Consider the following 17899-nt stretch of genomic DNA (forward strand, 5'->3'; position numbering starts at 1 on the left):
TGAAATCAAAAAGCCTAGTCACAGATCTATTTTTGTTTATCCTTCCATTTAGTTTGAACTGAATTAGCTCATGATTGCTCGAACCAAGGTTGTCCCCTAAAACCATTTCTTCTGAGGTCCTCACTACTCACCAAAACCAAACCTAAAATGGCAACCCCTCTTGTTGGTTCAGCAACTACTTGGTGAAGGAATCCATCAACTATCGCATCCAGGAAAATCTGAGCCCTATTATTATTACTAGCACATGTTCTCCAGTCTATATCCGGGAAGTTAAAGTCTCCCATGATCACATAATTGCCATTAGTATTTACTTCATTAAAAACATTAAAAAGAGGTCTCTATCCATATCCAAATCAGATCCCTGTGGTGTATAGCACACCCTAAGCACTATCCCAGGGGAGGCTCCAGTAGCTTTGTGATTTTTGCCGAGACAGACTCTCTCTTATCCATTCTATCACTTATTTCTTTACAGTCTACCTCATCATTGATATACAATGCTACTCCACCACCTTTGCCTTTATTTCTGTCTTTCCTAAACAGCACATACCCTTCAATACCTGTACTCCAGTCATGACTACTATTCCACCATGTTTCTGTTATCCCTATAATATCTGGTTTCACTTCCTGCACCAATAACTCTAGTCCCTCCATTTTATTACCTAGGCTCCTCGCATTGGTGTACAAAATCTTAATTTTTGCAGTTTGGCTTCGCTTACATTCTTTACCCGTTTAGATACAGACATTCTACCGCCAGGATCACCTATTAGACTGGTATCTACTTACCCTTCCTCCTTATGTCCATTTGCCTACCCACGGCTGCATCCTTTCTTACTTCGTTTTCTTCTCTCTCAATGTTAAAATCCGGCATGGAGATTACCTGGACATCTCCCAACCATCTCCCCCAAATTCCTAGTTTAAAGCTCTCTTAATCAGCTGTGCCAACCTCCATCCTAGAAGTCTATTTCCCTCCCTACTCAGGTGAAGTCCATCCTGAGAGAACAGTCCTCTGTCCATGAATGACTCCCAATGGCCATACATCCCAAAGCCCTCCTTATAGCACCACTGCCTGAGCCATCTGTTGATCATCATAATCTTGTCACACCTTTGTTGACTTTCTCTAGGAACAGTCAGAATCCCACTGAAGATCACCTGAGCCTCGATGTCCTTAAGCATCTTCCCCAGCCTGGCATAGTCTCCCTTGATACGGTCCAGCGAGAATAGCTGTACCGTTTGTTCCCACATGAAGAAAAAGAAATGTGGAGTAGGGACATTACAAATGAGACCTTTACATATAACTTTTTGTAATTAGTTACTACAGAATACAAATTGCATGCTGAATATGAAGGCTGGCTACCAGAAAACCTTTTTATTTAAAAATAAAACTGTAAAATGATCAAACTTGACCTAGAAATCACTGAATCACAATAAACATGAAAGCATATGAAGGCACTTTGTAGTCTAGAACCACACTAACATATTACAACTCTCATACAACTGAATCAGTTTACTTGACCAGTAAGAAGCCAACAAAAATCCTAGGCAAGGTCAGTAATGTTGATGAATCTGATGGCTCCCTCCTGGATCTTACCTCGAGGAGAGAATGATGATCCCAAGATTGCGTGTGAAGATTTCCCTCCATGCTCAGATAACTCATTGATACCCCTCTCCACCCTGGGAGGGAGGAACCATTAGTACTGGTATGTGGAAGGGATATGGAGATGAAAGTTGGAGCAGGGCCAGGAAGATATGCATATGTTCCTGAACCAGCTGTATTCATTGCGGAGGGAAAACTGCAATAGTGGAGAACGTGGTGTATTGAGGACTGTGCTGAAATTACAAGCTATCACTTTAAGAGTGTGCCTGTCCTGCTTACTGGCTAGGGGGCGCTATAGTTAATCATGCAATGTGGGAACAGCAATCAGTGTGGAAAGAGCCAGCCTAGAACAAGGTGAGGTGAGTTGTGTCACTCTGCCTTAGGGAGCAGCCTGCTTTCTCTCTCATTTTTTTGGTTACAACGTGTTATGCTTCTGGATTCTAAGAAGGAAAAGAGTGTTATATTGCCACATTTCAAAAGGAGTATTATATTTTCTTATGTAACTTCTGTTTATATGCTACAAATAGAACTCCATTAACACTCCAGGAGCCAACGTGTAGGGATCCACTGGTAGGTGGAGGTCCTGAAATCACAGCAACATTGAAGCCATGCTGCCAGGGAAGCAGAGCCAAGGAGAAAACCCTGCATCTCCTGATCATCATCAGGTGATTTTCTGCTACTTTCAGTAACGAAAGGATGAAACAGTGCCCAGTCCACTGCGGGTGGGGATGAGGGAACCCATTATCCAACCGAACAATTTGGGGAAACTCTACTGGGTTCTCTGTACAGAGTTTTCCCATCATAGTCTCTCATGAGGAATCACCCTTTCATGAACAAATTTCAAAAGGTGCCTACCAATGGCTCCCTAGTTCATTTGCCTGCTGTACCTCTATTGTTAAGTCCAGGCCTGGCAGCCGCAAACTTGGATATATCCAGCCATACAAACGAACCTCTACTTGTCTAAGTTAGCTAAGTACATTAAAAATATTTCTAACAAAAGTCTCCTCTCAGCTCCCTCTTAACTCAGTGGGTCTGTTGTGGTGAATTATGTACTGCAGGAGTCTTCAGAGGCTATGGAAAGCTGTAGAATAGATTTCTGCATATCACTCTGTAATCCAGCAGGAATTCAGCCTAGCTACAGAAGTGTTTTGCTTTACATTTTTACAAGGACCATCTTTAGATAGTCGATCAGGGATAGAAGATTTATATAATGAGATTCTTTACCCCTAATCTGCTCTGGGCCTTGCCCTGGAGAGCTAAATATGGGTTCTTTGAGAGTGTGGAAGAGACTGCATTATTTGAAAAACTGAAGTTAATCCAGCTCAAGGCTGGATATTTTTGCCCATCTCATACTCAGATCACATCCTATTCCCTGCTGGCAAATTTATTTGACAGAAAGCTGCATCCATTTTGGTTAATGCTGCACTTGAAAATGATACATTTAGGGCTACATTATCAGGCTTGCGGTGCACCAAGGACTGTGCTGGAATTGCAAGCTATTAGTTTAAAGGTTGCGGGAGGGGGAGCATGGTCCTCCTCCTACTTGCTGGTTAGGGGGTCTGTGTAATGAAGCTTGCAATTGGAGGCACTGTGGAAAAAGCCAGCCTAGCACTAGGTGGAGTGAGTTGTGCCTCTCTGCCTAAGGGCACGTCTACACTTGCAAAGTTACAGCACCGGCAGTTACAGCACTGCTCAGAGAGCACCCAAGGAAAACCGCTGTTGTATGTTCACACTGACAGCTGCCTACGCAATAGTGGCACTTGCGGAGCTATTCAGAGAGGTGCGCTCTGGGCCGATATCCCACAGAGCACCTCTTTCTCTTTTGCTGCTAAGACTTGTGGGAAGGGAGAATGGGTCATGGGGCATCCATGATGCATTGCTTCACATCCTACCAATCCCTGTGCTTCCGTCCACATTTGGCACCATCTTTCAATGATTTGTGTACTGCGCGCCCTACCCTGCCTCTTTCGGGCTGCAGGAATGGATCCCAAATTGTTGACCAGTACGCTGCTTGCACTGACCAACGTGTCACGAGTGGCAATAGAGTTATTCCTTAAACTACAAAGGCAAAAGGAGTGTGACATTGATCTCGCCACGCATTCTAGCTATGACACGAGATTGCTTGTGGCATTCATGGAGGTGCTGACCACAGTGGAACACCAATTTTGGGCTCAGGAAACAAGCACTAAGTGGTGGGATCACATCATGATGCATGTCTGGGATGACGAGCAGTGGCTGCAGAACCTTCGCATGAGGAAAGCCACATTCATGGGACTGTGTGATGAGCTCGCCCCAGCCCTGAGGCACAAGGACACGAGAATGAGACCTGCCCTGTCATTGAAGAAACACGTGGCGATTGTACTGTGGAAGCTGGCTACTCCAGACTGCTACCGATCAGTTGTTAACCAATTCAGAGTGGGAAAAATCGACCGTTGGAGTTGTGTTGATGGAAGTGTGCAGGGTCATTAATTGCATCCTGCTCCGAAAGACCATGACTCTGGGCAACATGCGTGACATTGTGGGTGGCTTTGCACAAATGAGCTTCTCTAACTGCAGGGGGGTGATCGATGGCACCCACATTCCAATTCTGGCACCAGACCACCTAACCACCAAGTACATTAATCGCAAGGAGTATTTCTCAGTGGTTCTGAAAGACAACAACCAGTTTCTGTGCACTAAGTGGCTTGGCAGTGTGTACACCTCGGGAGTGACAGTACTCAAAGCTGCTTTACTGCGCACAAATTGTCAGTGTCGATGGGGCCTTAGGGAAAAGCGAGCTTTGTCTCTTTGTTTAGGGTTGCCTTGTGCTATCATTCTGGCTTCTAAGATTAAAAGTTGCATTAGGTTGCAACCTTCCTTATGGTTATTTAATTTCTCTGTATGCTGTGACCATGACAAGGATAATGTGGCCTATAGGCCACCCTGTGTAAATGCTGGCCAGCCAAATGGTGAGGTACAGAGCAGCAACACCGTAGGGGGAGTTTGGAGGATCTTACTGGATCTCAGGAGTATGAGGCCTGGCCAGAAAACAAGAATCCCATTTTGAGGGAAAAGGGGAGTTGGGGAAGGTTTCAACATTTGGTTTCATTCCATACTGCAGGGAAACTGAGACCCTTTGGAATTTTTCCATTAAAAATGTGAGAAAAGAAACTGACTCACCCTTCTGCAGCTGAGTGCCTGAACCACAGGGCTATAGAGTCAGTCTCTCTCTGGCACAATGAATTAATTAAATGAACTAGAACAACTCCCAAAGAAGCAACTAAGACTGACTCTATAGCACTATAGTTAGAAAACATAGCCTACTATCTGCAATAGGTAAATCCCAGGTATCTAAACTAAAAGCCCACCCACTCAAATGACAGGAGTGAAGGTCAGAGGGCCAGAACTAGGGATCCAGCGGATGACACCAACATAGAACCTGTACAGCATGCACTGTTCCTCAAAAGATAGCCAAGAAGCCAGTAGATGCCACCCAGAGGAACTCTACTCAAAACCATGAAGCAACGAAGGACCAGAAGCAGGCCCCACAGTCACAGAGCATGACCTCATCATGCTTTCTCCTTGTCTCTTTGTGGGGCATGGATGGGATGTCCAAATATAAAGAGAAGTGGGTCAAAGTGCAACCATAACCTCTTCAGGTGGTTCTAGAGGAGCCAGAAAAGGGGCTGCAGCCTGGAACAGTCTTTGCAGTTGTGCTCCAGGGTCTCCTTCTCACTGAAGAACAGGGCAGGTGTCAGGAGATTCTATCAATTGTGCCAACCCCACACCCATGCTCCCAGCTCCATGGAAGAGCTGCCAAATGTCTAGCAAGTGGATTACAATTGGACTACTGGGGCTCCCTCCCCTCTGCAGGGGCAGCATGTCTCGCCACTTGGTGTTTAAGTTGAACATGAGGGTGAGGAAGTGGATGGTATGGAGCATGAGAATATGGACATATTTGCAGGGTGATCCATGAGGCAGATGCGGGTTGGGTTGGGGCTCAAGGCAGCAACTCCAGAGGACCAGGGGTGAAGAGTCAGTGCAGAGCACACTCTCACAGGACCCACTTGAGAGAAGCAGGGGGCAAGGCTGCCTCACCTTCTAGAGCACAAAACAGGGGACACATGGGCGGGCAACCCCATGCACCAGCCAAGTGTCACATTTTGACCCAGAAGGTCTCCAATTCTGGCAACACCAGCCAGGACCATCTTCCAGCACACATAGGGAAACGCCATTGCCAGCACACAAAGGTCTCAGTTGTGTTAAATTGGTTCTGACCTTCACTCCTGTCAGTCTTACACTTTTTGTCCCCTGAACTCAGTTGTAGTCAAATTACACAGTGGACTCTCTAAGTGATTTTCCTGCTTGAATTTATGATCAAGGATCAGTATTATCTGAGTTGAATGTATATCAATCCAAAATAGTGTTTCATGGCAGGTTCCCTCTGACAGTACTTAACAAAACTGTTGCATCTCATATGCACTGATATAATTACCCATCTGTAATGAGAAGGCTGCCTATGGCAGCATAATATTAGAAGCATTACCATTTTTCTTTAGCAGGCCTAGAAAGCCAATGGAAGAGGAAATAGAGAACCAAAGAGACTTTTCGGTGAAGATTCAGACCATTTATTATTATCTGTATTACATTGGTGCCTAGTTATTCCAACCAGGCTCAGGGGTCCCACTGTGCTAGGTAGTGTCCACACAGGTTGATTTTACAGTATAAACAGACTCACACTACAAGACAGATGGTGGAAGGGGGAGAGAGGCCCAGAGAGGTTAAATGACATGTACTAGATCAAACAGCAGGTTAGTTGTAGTGCAGGTATTAGAACCTGGGTTTCCTGACTCCCACTACCTACTAGCCCAAACTGCCTCCACTTGGGATGTAGGGGATCCAGGTCCAAGTCCCTTCTTCAAAATAGGCTAAGCATGGACTTGAACCTGGGTTGCCCACATCACAACTATCTTTCAGGTGTTCTGATGGTTATTCTGGGGTCTCTCTGCCTTTTCCACCCATCACCCTCCAAAATTCCATCTTGGACATGAGAAACCTTTCCCATCTAAACTGAGATGTTTCTGTGAAATGTTTCCCCATCAATGAATTAGCATTTTCTGACACACACACCCCCCAAAAATCACAAAAAAATCCCAGCAAACTCTATGCAGGAGGAACATTAACACGTAGAATTTTGAGCATCCCTAGTCAGAATATCTACTATCTTGAACCTGTCACTAATCCTGAACAAGGGGTGCAATAGAGTAGTCTATATAATTGGTTACTTTACCACTTTGTGATATAACCAGTTTCCAGCCATTGTGTGTCTACTGTATCATGTGTGTCTCAGCTGTATCATTAATCTAATTTAGAATGTAACCATTAGTGCTCAATAAATAATAATTCCTTAGTTGAAGGGCTGCTTCCTCACATTCTGCCAGTGGGGAATGAATCAGATCATCACTAATTGGAGAAGCTAAAAGTGCCAGGGATTTGGAAAGGAACAGGTGACAATTGACTTGGTGATAATTGAAAGCTAATTTTATTCAGCTACCAAGTGGTCACCAGGTGTTCTGTGCTGCATAAGCCACCAGACTGATAGAAAGCAGCCTGAAGCTTTTTGGCTTAGGGAGTTGATTAAAGGAAGAAAACAAAATACTTCTAGTGGTTGTTTCTATTATAGCTTCACTTATCCTTTATGTAGGGTAGCAACCGATTAAAAAAAATTGCCTAACTTGTTCTGGAAAGAGGAATAACCCTTTTGCTTTCTTTATTTTGTACATTTTGAAGGTAAATAACTTCAGTCAAAAGTCTCTTTGGTTCTCTATTTCCTCTTGCATTGGCTTTCTAGGCCCGCTAAAGGAAAATAGTAATGCTTCTAATATTATGCTGCCATAGGCAGCCTTCTCATTACAGACGGGTAATGATATCAGTGCATATGAGATGCAACAGTTTTGTTAAGTACTGTCAGAGCTAACCTGCCATGAAACACTATTTTGGATTGATACACATTCAACTCAGATAATACTGATCCTTGATCATAAATTCAAGCAGGAAAATCACTTAGAGAGTCCATTGTGTACTTTGATGCCAGAATAAGACATCTAGAAGTTCACCAAATAGATATTGTAACATTGGGGTATCCAAGGGAATGGACATGAAGCCTCACTGTCTAAAAAAAATCCAGCAAAATTTTAATGTAGCCAGAGCCGCTCCCAGCAGTATCTGCTTCCCATACAGCTGGCCACTGGCAGCCCCTCATGCTATGTGTCAATTCCCATTCCCCTAACATCTCTTAAACCCCTCCCACCTGCAATCCAGCCAGTGCGGGAAGGGAAGCCCATGGCAATACTTTAAATTCATATTCTGCCTCATTTTTAACTATCTAGAGACTTACCCAGCTCCCCAATAGTGTTATATCTGATCACCTCACTAACAGTAACTAACTTGTCTTTTCAATTCCCCTGTGAGGTAGGGAAAAAGCACAGAGATTTGGACCCAGCTCCCCCAAATGTATTTAAGCACCTAGTTCACACTGATTTCAAATGGGAACTAGGGGTGGCTACAGTTGTGGTGTGTCCCCATTTGATGCAGCAGTGAGGGAAGGCTCCTTGCATCCTCTTTTCCATGCTCCCATGCTACACAGGACAGGGCAGGGCAAGGCACAATATATCCTAAAGGATACAGATGAGAGATACAGACACTTCTTGGGGATGTAAAAGACTTCTCTAGCCCAAGAGACTGACAATCATTTCATGAGATAATAGAAAGAAGCCAGGAAAAAAATATCTTTAAATATTTCAAAACAAAATATTTGGTTACAAGATTTAAGTTGTCCAACATTATCTGTCAAAGGCAAATCTTGGTCCAGAACAATTGAGCTGCACTGAATCACATCTGCTAAGTCACACACAGCCTCAGGATCCTTATCAAATCAACAGCAAAAAAACCCATTGACTTCAATGGGACCCATTTGTATTTGTGTTTAAAAGGGTTTCAGCTCATTTTGAACTAGGTTTGCCTTCAAGAGGGCATTATATGGCCCAATACATATTTTTCTTTTGATATATAACCTCAATTGCCAGGCATCCATGACTTTTAATAACACACACTATAGTATCAGTTTTAGGCTCTAAAAGATTAAATTAATATACTATAGCTATCTGCTAACAATTGCCAAATGATAAATCTTCTCAACTCATTGCATTCCATGAAAATGAAGAGAAGATTTTAATTAAAATGTCATGCTTGGGATGCTTGAACAGGATTCCTATCATCCATCATCAAAAAACAAATAATTCTGGAGTGATTTAAAGGCAAACAATCTGAAATTATTGCTTTTGCACAATGTAAAGAAGAATTGCACTGCATCAAGTTGCTAACTTAGATTTTTCCATACATACATGATGTTTCATATTCAAGACTAACGCCCTTCACATAGTTAGGTAATTCATTACAGTGAACATACAGACTGCACAATATGATTTTTAAAAGGATGAATTCATATGCTAGTTATCTGGATTTCAACAAAAAGTGACTTAACAGTCAAGAGAATGGACTTCTCAAACATCCATACTGTAGTATGCTTGCAATGGACTTCATTAAACACATTTCCCCACAGTTATGGTGCAACAGTATTCAAGATGTTGCATTATTTTTGTTGAACAGGAAATAAGTGTGCTGGCAATAAGTGTTGATTATTTTGAGTGATTACCACTGCATCGGCACCAAGACCAGTTCCTACAGAACTTATGGTGCTGATCATGCAAAGCAGAAAATCACACGTTTAACTTTAAGCATGAATTGACCTATTGAAGTTAATGGAAAGTTAAGCATATGCTTAAGTGGTTTGCTGGTAGGGTGCTAAATTAGCAGGAGGCAGTTGCACTTTGGGAAGTGACAGTGTAAAAAAATGGCACCTTCTTATTCAATAGATCTGCTTCTTGTGAGTATTTAAAGGCAAGTGCGCGTGAGTGACAAAAATTAGTTCGTACTGCTCATTTCTCCTGTTAGCACGGAAGAACTGATACAGGTAAGAGGGAGAGGTAGACTACTGGTCAGTAGTTTCCTGTCAGTTACACCTGTGCAACCCCGCTGATAATGAGGTTGGTCTGATGTAGCTGAGGGCAAACTTTTACCCGAAGAACCTCTATTACTGGTGATTATACATGAGAAGGAAAGAACTCAGTTTGAGTTAGAGCCCGGGTTATGTTTGTAGGATTGGGAGTCAGAAAAAACACCATCTTTTTCTTTGTAAATTGAGCATGTTAGATATGGAAGACATTAAAAGACCAACAATCTGGTTTTTACAGAGTTCTTTTTCAAGGTATAATTACACTTTATTGACAGAAATAATAATAAATGACATTGGCCCAAATCCCAGCTACTCTTCTCCTAATCTATGAGAAAACTCCCATTGGTTTCAGTTGGATCAGAATTTAACTTTACTAGAAGCCTACACAGAAGTTTATTCTAGCACCATGGCCCATGAATTAGAGAAGCAGGCATTCCAGATTTCTACCCATTAGTACTTTCCTTTAAGAATCTGCATTTTGACAAATCCATTAGGATGGGCAATCAGTTACCCCCTAGGTTTCCTAGTGGATAGTTGTGTTGTGTGCAAAGTAAGATCTTCAAACCCCTTTTCTTAATGGTCTCATTCTTTTAAAATGACTTGGAGAAAATCAGTTACCTATGAGCTTTAGAAAATGTAGTCCTTAAAGGCTTTATTTTCTTTCTCCATTGATTCTAATTAACTTTGCACTGGCCTGTGAGCATAGTGAACTTGGGAAAAATCTTTTCATTCACGCTCTTGCTTCTGTAGCCTTAATAGACATGTACTATTCATATCTTTCTTCAAAATGAATATGCAAATTGGGCACTGTGGACAAAAAACAGTTCTCTATTAAGACTGTGAAGCATTTGAATGAAGAATGAAGTAGCACTTATGTATGGAATAAGAGAATAATGAATCATGACAAATGACATTTCATGCAAAATGCAGTGATAACACTCATGCCCTAAAATGTTAGTCACACAGCGTGAGGAACAAACTGATTTTTTGCAACAGGATATAATAGAATAAAGCTTTTAAGGGAGACAAGTGCTTAACATTCAAATATATTATTTATATTACTCCAGAACATTTTCAGACTGGTATTGTTATGTATTAGCCTAACTAGCGAGTGCAGGAAATACAGAATCAAGGCATTGAACTGGTTATGCTATAAACATTGTCACAATGGGCTTTTGCTTTATTCTGTTTCATAATTATTTGTATCTAATTCATTTTTAATCAAGATGCATGTATTGCTCCATCTTCTAGGCAGTGTGACTTTATGAGTAATAGTATTGCAGTAGCTCTTCGGGTCCACCAATCAGGGGCCAGAACCTCACTATACTAGGGCCCACCCAAAAGAGCTTGTCAGCAAATATTTGAGGGTCATTAGAGAGAAACTGTTAAGATAATTAGACTTTAAATAATCTAACACTTTTAAAATGTAACTTTGATTGTGCTTAATTTTCATATTCAACCAGTGTTCCTTTTCCATCTCAATCATTACTAAGTTATTAAAAATTACAACAAAAGGCAAAATTCCTGGCTTCATCTCATCTTTTGGAGAGAGTTGGAAACCCTCCACAATGAAGAAGAAGACAATGAAGCATCAGGGTTGAACAGAAAAGGAACACGAGGTAAAGATATCAGCTTTGTCCAATTTGTTTCCACTTTGGGAATATTGTGAAACTCCCAGGTAGAAGTTTCCAACTCCTGGAACACTGCACTGAGCCTCTAGAGGGGCCCAACGCCCTCGGCCATAGGCAACACGAGCACTGCCTTCCAGACCTTCACAAGCCCCACTCTCTCTCTACAGGTTAAAACTGGCACATTCCAACCCTAAAACTGCCCGAGCATCTCCTCTGGAGTGTCCAGCCCCTGATTCACTGGACACTTGCAGCAGAGGCGATACATGGGGGGAGCATGGAGGTGTCATGTGCTCCCCTAGATTTGCTGCTTGGCTTGTACAGTGCATGCTCACATGGAGTGAGCATGCTCAGTAACATTGCTGAAGCTGGCTGCCCTCACTCTGCCCTGCCCCGCCTCCCCCACTCCCCCATCATTGGGCACAGGTTGTCTGTCTTGCAGTATTCACAAACTTGCTGCTTCCAAAGAAACAGTACCTCACATTTACCATTTCCACCTCAAATCACTGCTGTACTTAACACACAGCATGGACATACGTCAATAGAGAAATCAAGTATATGTTTTAACAAAGCATAAAGATTCATGTGATAGCAAGTAGATGTATTTGAAACAAATGGTTATGTATAAAATAAAATCATAACACGTTCCATAGCCTGTATTTACTTAACTAGATACCTTCATGTCTTGTAGAATAAAGCTCATCCAAAGTCCCTGGATAACCCCAGGAAGCATCGCAAGGATACTTTTCAATCCAGGGGCAAAGACACAGTAAAGGGGAATCTTTTGGTTTAAGCCAGCCAACACTCACAGCACTGCAGCACTCATCTCCATCCTTGGCATACCATCAGTCTGGGAAGGCGCAAGAGAAGGGTTTGGGATGAGTTTGGAGTGTTGGGAACTGGGAAACGTTGATATTTTAGTACGTATTGGTGAATCCTAGCCATATGTTCCTGCTTCCTGTAGAATCCCTCTTTATTATATTATTTTGGGGTGTGTCATTCCTTTGTTGGGATTTGTGTTGAGATACTTTATTGTGTACTGCATGTTATACTCCTTGCCAGCAGTGGTAGCATTATTTATTTTCCCATAGGACAGCATCCCTTGTGTCTTGAGCACAGAGGAGTCACCTTTTGTGGCGGTACCAGGCATCCCTTAAAAAGAACCCAGCACCCAACACATGCAAGGAGACAGAAGAAGCCACTCCAAGTAGCAAGCAACAAGGAGGAGGGCTTGTGCCACATCTCAGGGAGGGGGCTACATTTTAAAATACTAATGTTATCTTTGATCTAGGGATATTGAGCAACTAAAGTCAATGGAACTATGCCAACTGACACTAGCTGGTGCTTACTTATAGACCCAGACCTGTGTAAGCTGGGGCAGGTGAATGAAGTTGCAGTCACTCACACTTGCTCTGAATTTGCCCCAAAAGAATAAAAGTAAGCCAATAGGTAACAATGCATGATATTTATGGACCAAACTGTTGGAAGGGACCACTCAAATTCAGCTGGGAAGAGCAGAGACAAGCAGCTGCAGCAAAGACCTTAAACACAGATGTCTGTGTCTAACAGTGTTTTTTAAGTTTTTACTCTGGTCATTCTCTCCTCTGTTCTGACAGGTTGTTTGCCCCCACACCCACTGTACCCTTCCCTTCAGAGTCTGGCTTAGGACACCTACCCTCTTCTCTGTTTAGCCAATTAAGAACATAAGAATGATCATACTGGGTCAGACCAAATGTTCATCCAGCCCAGTATCCTGTCTGGCAACAGCGGCCAATGCCAGGTGCCCCAGAGGGAGTGAACCTAACAGGTAATGATCAAGTGATCTCTCTCCTGCCATCCATCTCCACCCTCTGACAAACAGAGGCTAGGGACACCATTTCTTATGTTCAAATATTTGAGGGTAATTAGAGAGGAACTGTTAAGGTAATTAGACTTTAAATAATCTAACACTTTTAAAGTGTAACTTTGATTGTGCTTAATTTTCATATTCTACCAGTGTTCCTTTTCTATCTCAATCATTACTAAAGTTATTCCTTAACAAATTCCCTAACAAAACTCTAGTGTATTAATTATTAATAATAAAACCATGGCACTAAGATGTTTGTAAACCATCACATTGTTCATGCTGCTTGTACCAAACTTCTTTCCCCCTGCCCTTTGTCTGTCCAGCTTGTTTGTTTAAAATGTAAGCCCTTTAGGGCAGGAATTGCCTCTTATTCTCTGGTGGTGCGGTGCCTAATGAACTAGGGCCCTGATTTTGATTGGGTTCCCTAGGCATTACTGTAATACAGATAATAAAACCAAAAATTAATGGAACCTGGAAAGAGGTGTTTGAAACTAGGGCTAGGACTTTCCTCTGGGAATGCTCGCCAGTATAATTGTCAGTGACTGAATTTAGAATTGCAGACAGATGATTGTGTGCAGTAGGGAGCAAAGTCACTTCATACTAGGGAAAGCCACTCTGTATTGCACTTTGAAAATGTATATATTGTCCATTGAAAGTGTTATGTACTGTGACAAAGTTCCTCCTCTATCTTGGTGGGTCCTGCGCTTATTGGCAGATTTGTTCACCTCAGAGATTTACTATGTGGGTCAGGGAAGAGCCCAGAGACCTTCCCCTCTGGTGGAACCCACAGTCCAGGTCAATTCCTCCTGTGTCTGATCAGGAGTTGAGAGGTTTGGGGTGAACCCGGGCCTGCCCTCTACTCCAGGTTCCAGCCCAGGGCTCTGTGGACTACAGCTGTCTAGAAGAGCGCCTCCTGGAACAGTTGCGCAACAGCTACAACCCCCTGGGCTACTTCCCCATTGCCTCCTCCCAACACCTTCTTTATCCTCACCACAGGATCTTTCTCTGGCATCTGATAATGCTTGTACTCTTCAATACACCTTCCCACTCTCAGCTCCTAGTGCCTGTTGCTCCCAGCTCCTCACATGCACACCACAAACTGATGTGAGGTCCTTTTTAAACTCAGGTGCCCTGATTAGCCAGCCTGTCCTAATTGATTCTAGCAGTTTCTTCTTAATTGGCTCAAGCAAGTTCCTGTTGTTCTGGAATGCCCGTTACCTTACCCAGGGAAAATGGATCTACTTAATCTGGGACTAATATATCTGCCTTCTAACACTCTCCTGTAGCCATCTGGCCTGGAGGGTGCAGGTAGGCAGAGGGCTGCTGCGGCTTTTGAAAAACAAAAAACAAAAAAAACCCCACTCTCCTGTAGCCATCTGGCCTGACCCTGTCACAATACCCAGTTTGTATTTGGGGGTGTACAGTAGGTTATCATACTCAAGACCATTACAAGTAAAACTTGCTAATGCAACATCAGAAAAGTCCTAATTCCTGTATCACTAGTACCAACAGTGACAAAGAGTCCTGTGACACCTTATAGACTAACAAAAGTATTGGAGCATAAGCTTTCGTGGGTGAATACCCACTTCATCAGATGCATGGCCTCTGCGTCTGACGAAGTGGGTATTCACCCACGAAAGCTTATGCTCCAATACTACTGTCAGTCTATAAGGTGCTACAGGACTCTTTGTCGCTTTTTACAGATCCAGACTAACACGGCTACCCCTCTGATACTTGACTGGTACCAACAGTTCTTCCAGGCTATTTTAATATGCGCTCCATTCTGTAATCTCCCCCCAATCTTCCTTGTTCCTTGGACACATGGTAGAATTTTTTTTTTAAAGTTCCTAGATCTTAACATTTATTGCATTAAGCTGTTTGTGCTGGCCCTAGTTCTACCCAAATCCTATTTTGTGAGGCTATGAATGTATACCCTTTTCATTTAGCTATGTAAGCCTTTTTAGTAAACAGAGCCCTAAGAACTTTCTAAACAAATAAGACTCTAAGCCTTTTATATACTGTCTAAATATTATAGTTTTCAGAAACATAAACTGCAACAGATGAAGTAGCTATGTTTATGTTTATTCTGTGTTTTAAAACCTGTGATATTGGTAGTGAATCTTAGAATCCAGGTCTATAGACTTGGGATCACAGTACAGTGGTAAAAACAGCCACGTAGACATTTGGGCACTGAAGTAGACCTTGTTTGAGACTCACAGCCACAGGTTTTTAAAACACATTGTAGACATACCCTATATCAGTATTCAGGTTGAATTCAACTTGTGGTTACTTTATTCTAGTTAAATATGAACAAAAATCTCAGATGAAGTGTTAAATAATCCAATCTGTTAACTATTAAGACTGTAGATTGTCTTGCAGAGAAATGAAAGTGTGATTGCCAAACAAATCTTTTACGAGGCTAGAGGTCACACACTCTGTTTAGGCAACAGTGCTGGATTTAGTGAAGTGCTTGCAAGGTTCACACTGTTCAACAGATACCCAACCAGTCTTAGTTTCACTTACTGTTCAATACCATACACCTGTCTGTGCCATACTCAATAGCAATTAGGTCTAAAGTAGCAGTCAGTGAAACTAATGGATTCATTCTGTGATCAATTAGATTACACTGATGCAGTGGACAGAAAGTATAGTCGAATACTGTAAATGGGAGTATGCAGGAAGGCTATTGTGTAGCAGCCACGAGTACAGATGCTGAAGATATTTGGGTTTATTACGTGACTTACTGTCAAGAAGCAGAACCATCGAATACCACCCTCCTCCTTCTCCCAACCTCTCCCCCACCATACACACCACTTGCTGCAAAACTCTTGATTAATTTAGGTCACAGTTTGTGTTCCTCCTTAGAACAAGAATTAATCCCCTGTACCCATAGCAAAAAATGATTACCTGATAGCAAAGGAGAAAAAAAATGAGATTCAACTTAATGTTTAGTTAAGTCATTTCGTGAGACATTGCTTGAGCAAAAAACTGTCTGGGCATGTGACGGATTGACAGCAAACTGGCTGGAGGAGAGTTTTATTGACGTGATGCAGACATGAGCTGCAGCCTCTAAATTGATTTATAATTTGGTAATTTGTTAAGTTATTGACATTGGTTGGCTGTACCACTCTTATATGTTGATCTGAATATCCACAAAACAGCACAGCAGTGCTTGACTCCTGAGACTGTCCAAATACTGTATACGGAGCTCAGGGACAATTAATCTGTAACTCAAATCAGTCTTGCAGATCAAGCAATATCTGACAATGAAAAATACTAGTTTAGTAAGAGGGCATCTGTGATATAAGATCTTGGCTCATTTACCTTTTGCACCTCATTTTTTGACTGATCATTTCATACAAAGAGAAATTCAGTTTGCTATGGAGTAGTTACTCATTTTCCAGTCAATTCCATAGTATTGGCTTTCAGAGGTAATTTTACAGTTTATGCACATGGTTCATTTACAAATTAATTGAATTTGGTATCTAATTCTTTACAAGTAAAATAACTTCCCCATGACTTACTGCCACTGTAGATTTTGATAACATGCCATATAGCCTCACATTTCTCTTTATTCTGTCCTAAACTGAAATTGTACAACCTGAGAGTAGTTTAACCTTGTCTTTGTAAGAGACATCACACATAGAGTTGGTCCATGGAAAGGATTTAAATGCCTAAAGCCCAAAATGTAGATCCTCAAAGCCTTCCTGTTCAGCTGCTGCCTAAACCTGTGGGCACCTAAGTTTCCTAAGTGCTTGAACGTCCCCTGAACTCTGAAGTCCCCAGGTGTCTTAATGCCAGTGGGCATGTGCAAAACTAAGTCCTGTGACCAGCGAGGTCCTCAAACTAGGCATTTGCCCACCTGTTTCACCTGTGAGCTGCAGTCCGTAGGCATGCTCAGAGGTCACCTCAGAATATACTTACCAAATTGAGCCATGCATAAGTTGACTGGAGGAAGCACCACTGCCCCCACCCAGTAGCCCAGTGGGAAGGACACTTACACGGCATTCAGGAGACCAGGTGCAAGCACCTTTTCTGCCTATGCTGAGCACTGCAACACCCAAATTCCCGTTGTGAATATAGCCACTAGTGCCAATCGTGGATAAAAACTAACATGATCTCAGCAACAAACACCACTTAATAAATGACTACGGTGTTTACAAAGCACTTATTATACAACGTTACTGAGCTGGCCATAGGGAGCTGGAACGATAAGCAATAACTAGCTATGTTAAGGATACAACATTGTGATATCATTGGCTAAAAAAAAGAATCGGAGCACCCATTTGGGGTCAACATACCACAGCAAACAGGCCCCCGTGTGACTACCAATGTTATTTACAGAAGCTATACAGTAAGTAGTTTGACAGTGTGAACTGAGCAAGTTATCTTGAGTACAAAAAACTCATATACTAGAAAGAAGTAGATTTAGACAACAGATGTTATAGAATGACATGCAATGCTAGTCAACGTATCATAGGGCAATTGACACTGGATTTATGCTGCTTGGATTAATCCATCAGGAGTACAAAGATAAAATGATGAGAGTTACTCTTCAGTGAAAGATTTTGTAGTAAACCAGGAATTAATTTATGATAACTGGATGACCGCAATGTTGTCTTTAAAATTATGTTTATAGAAAGACAAAGACAACAAGTAATCCTGTTTCAGCAAACAATTTTTTCTTTTCTTTGTTGTATATTTTACATCTATACCTCTAAGATGAAATTTCATTCATGTATGAGTTTTGAAATCCATTTAGAGACTGGCTGCAACAC

Source organism: Mauremys mutica, chromosome 9, assembly GCF_020497125.1.
Source record: "Mauremys mutica isolate MM-2020 ecotype Southern chromosome 9, ASM2049712v1, whole genome shotgun sequence".
NCBI classification, from domain to species: Eukaryota; Metazoa; Chordata; order Testudines; family Geoemydidae; genus Mauremys; species Mauremys mutica.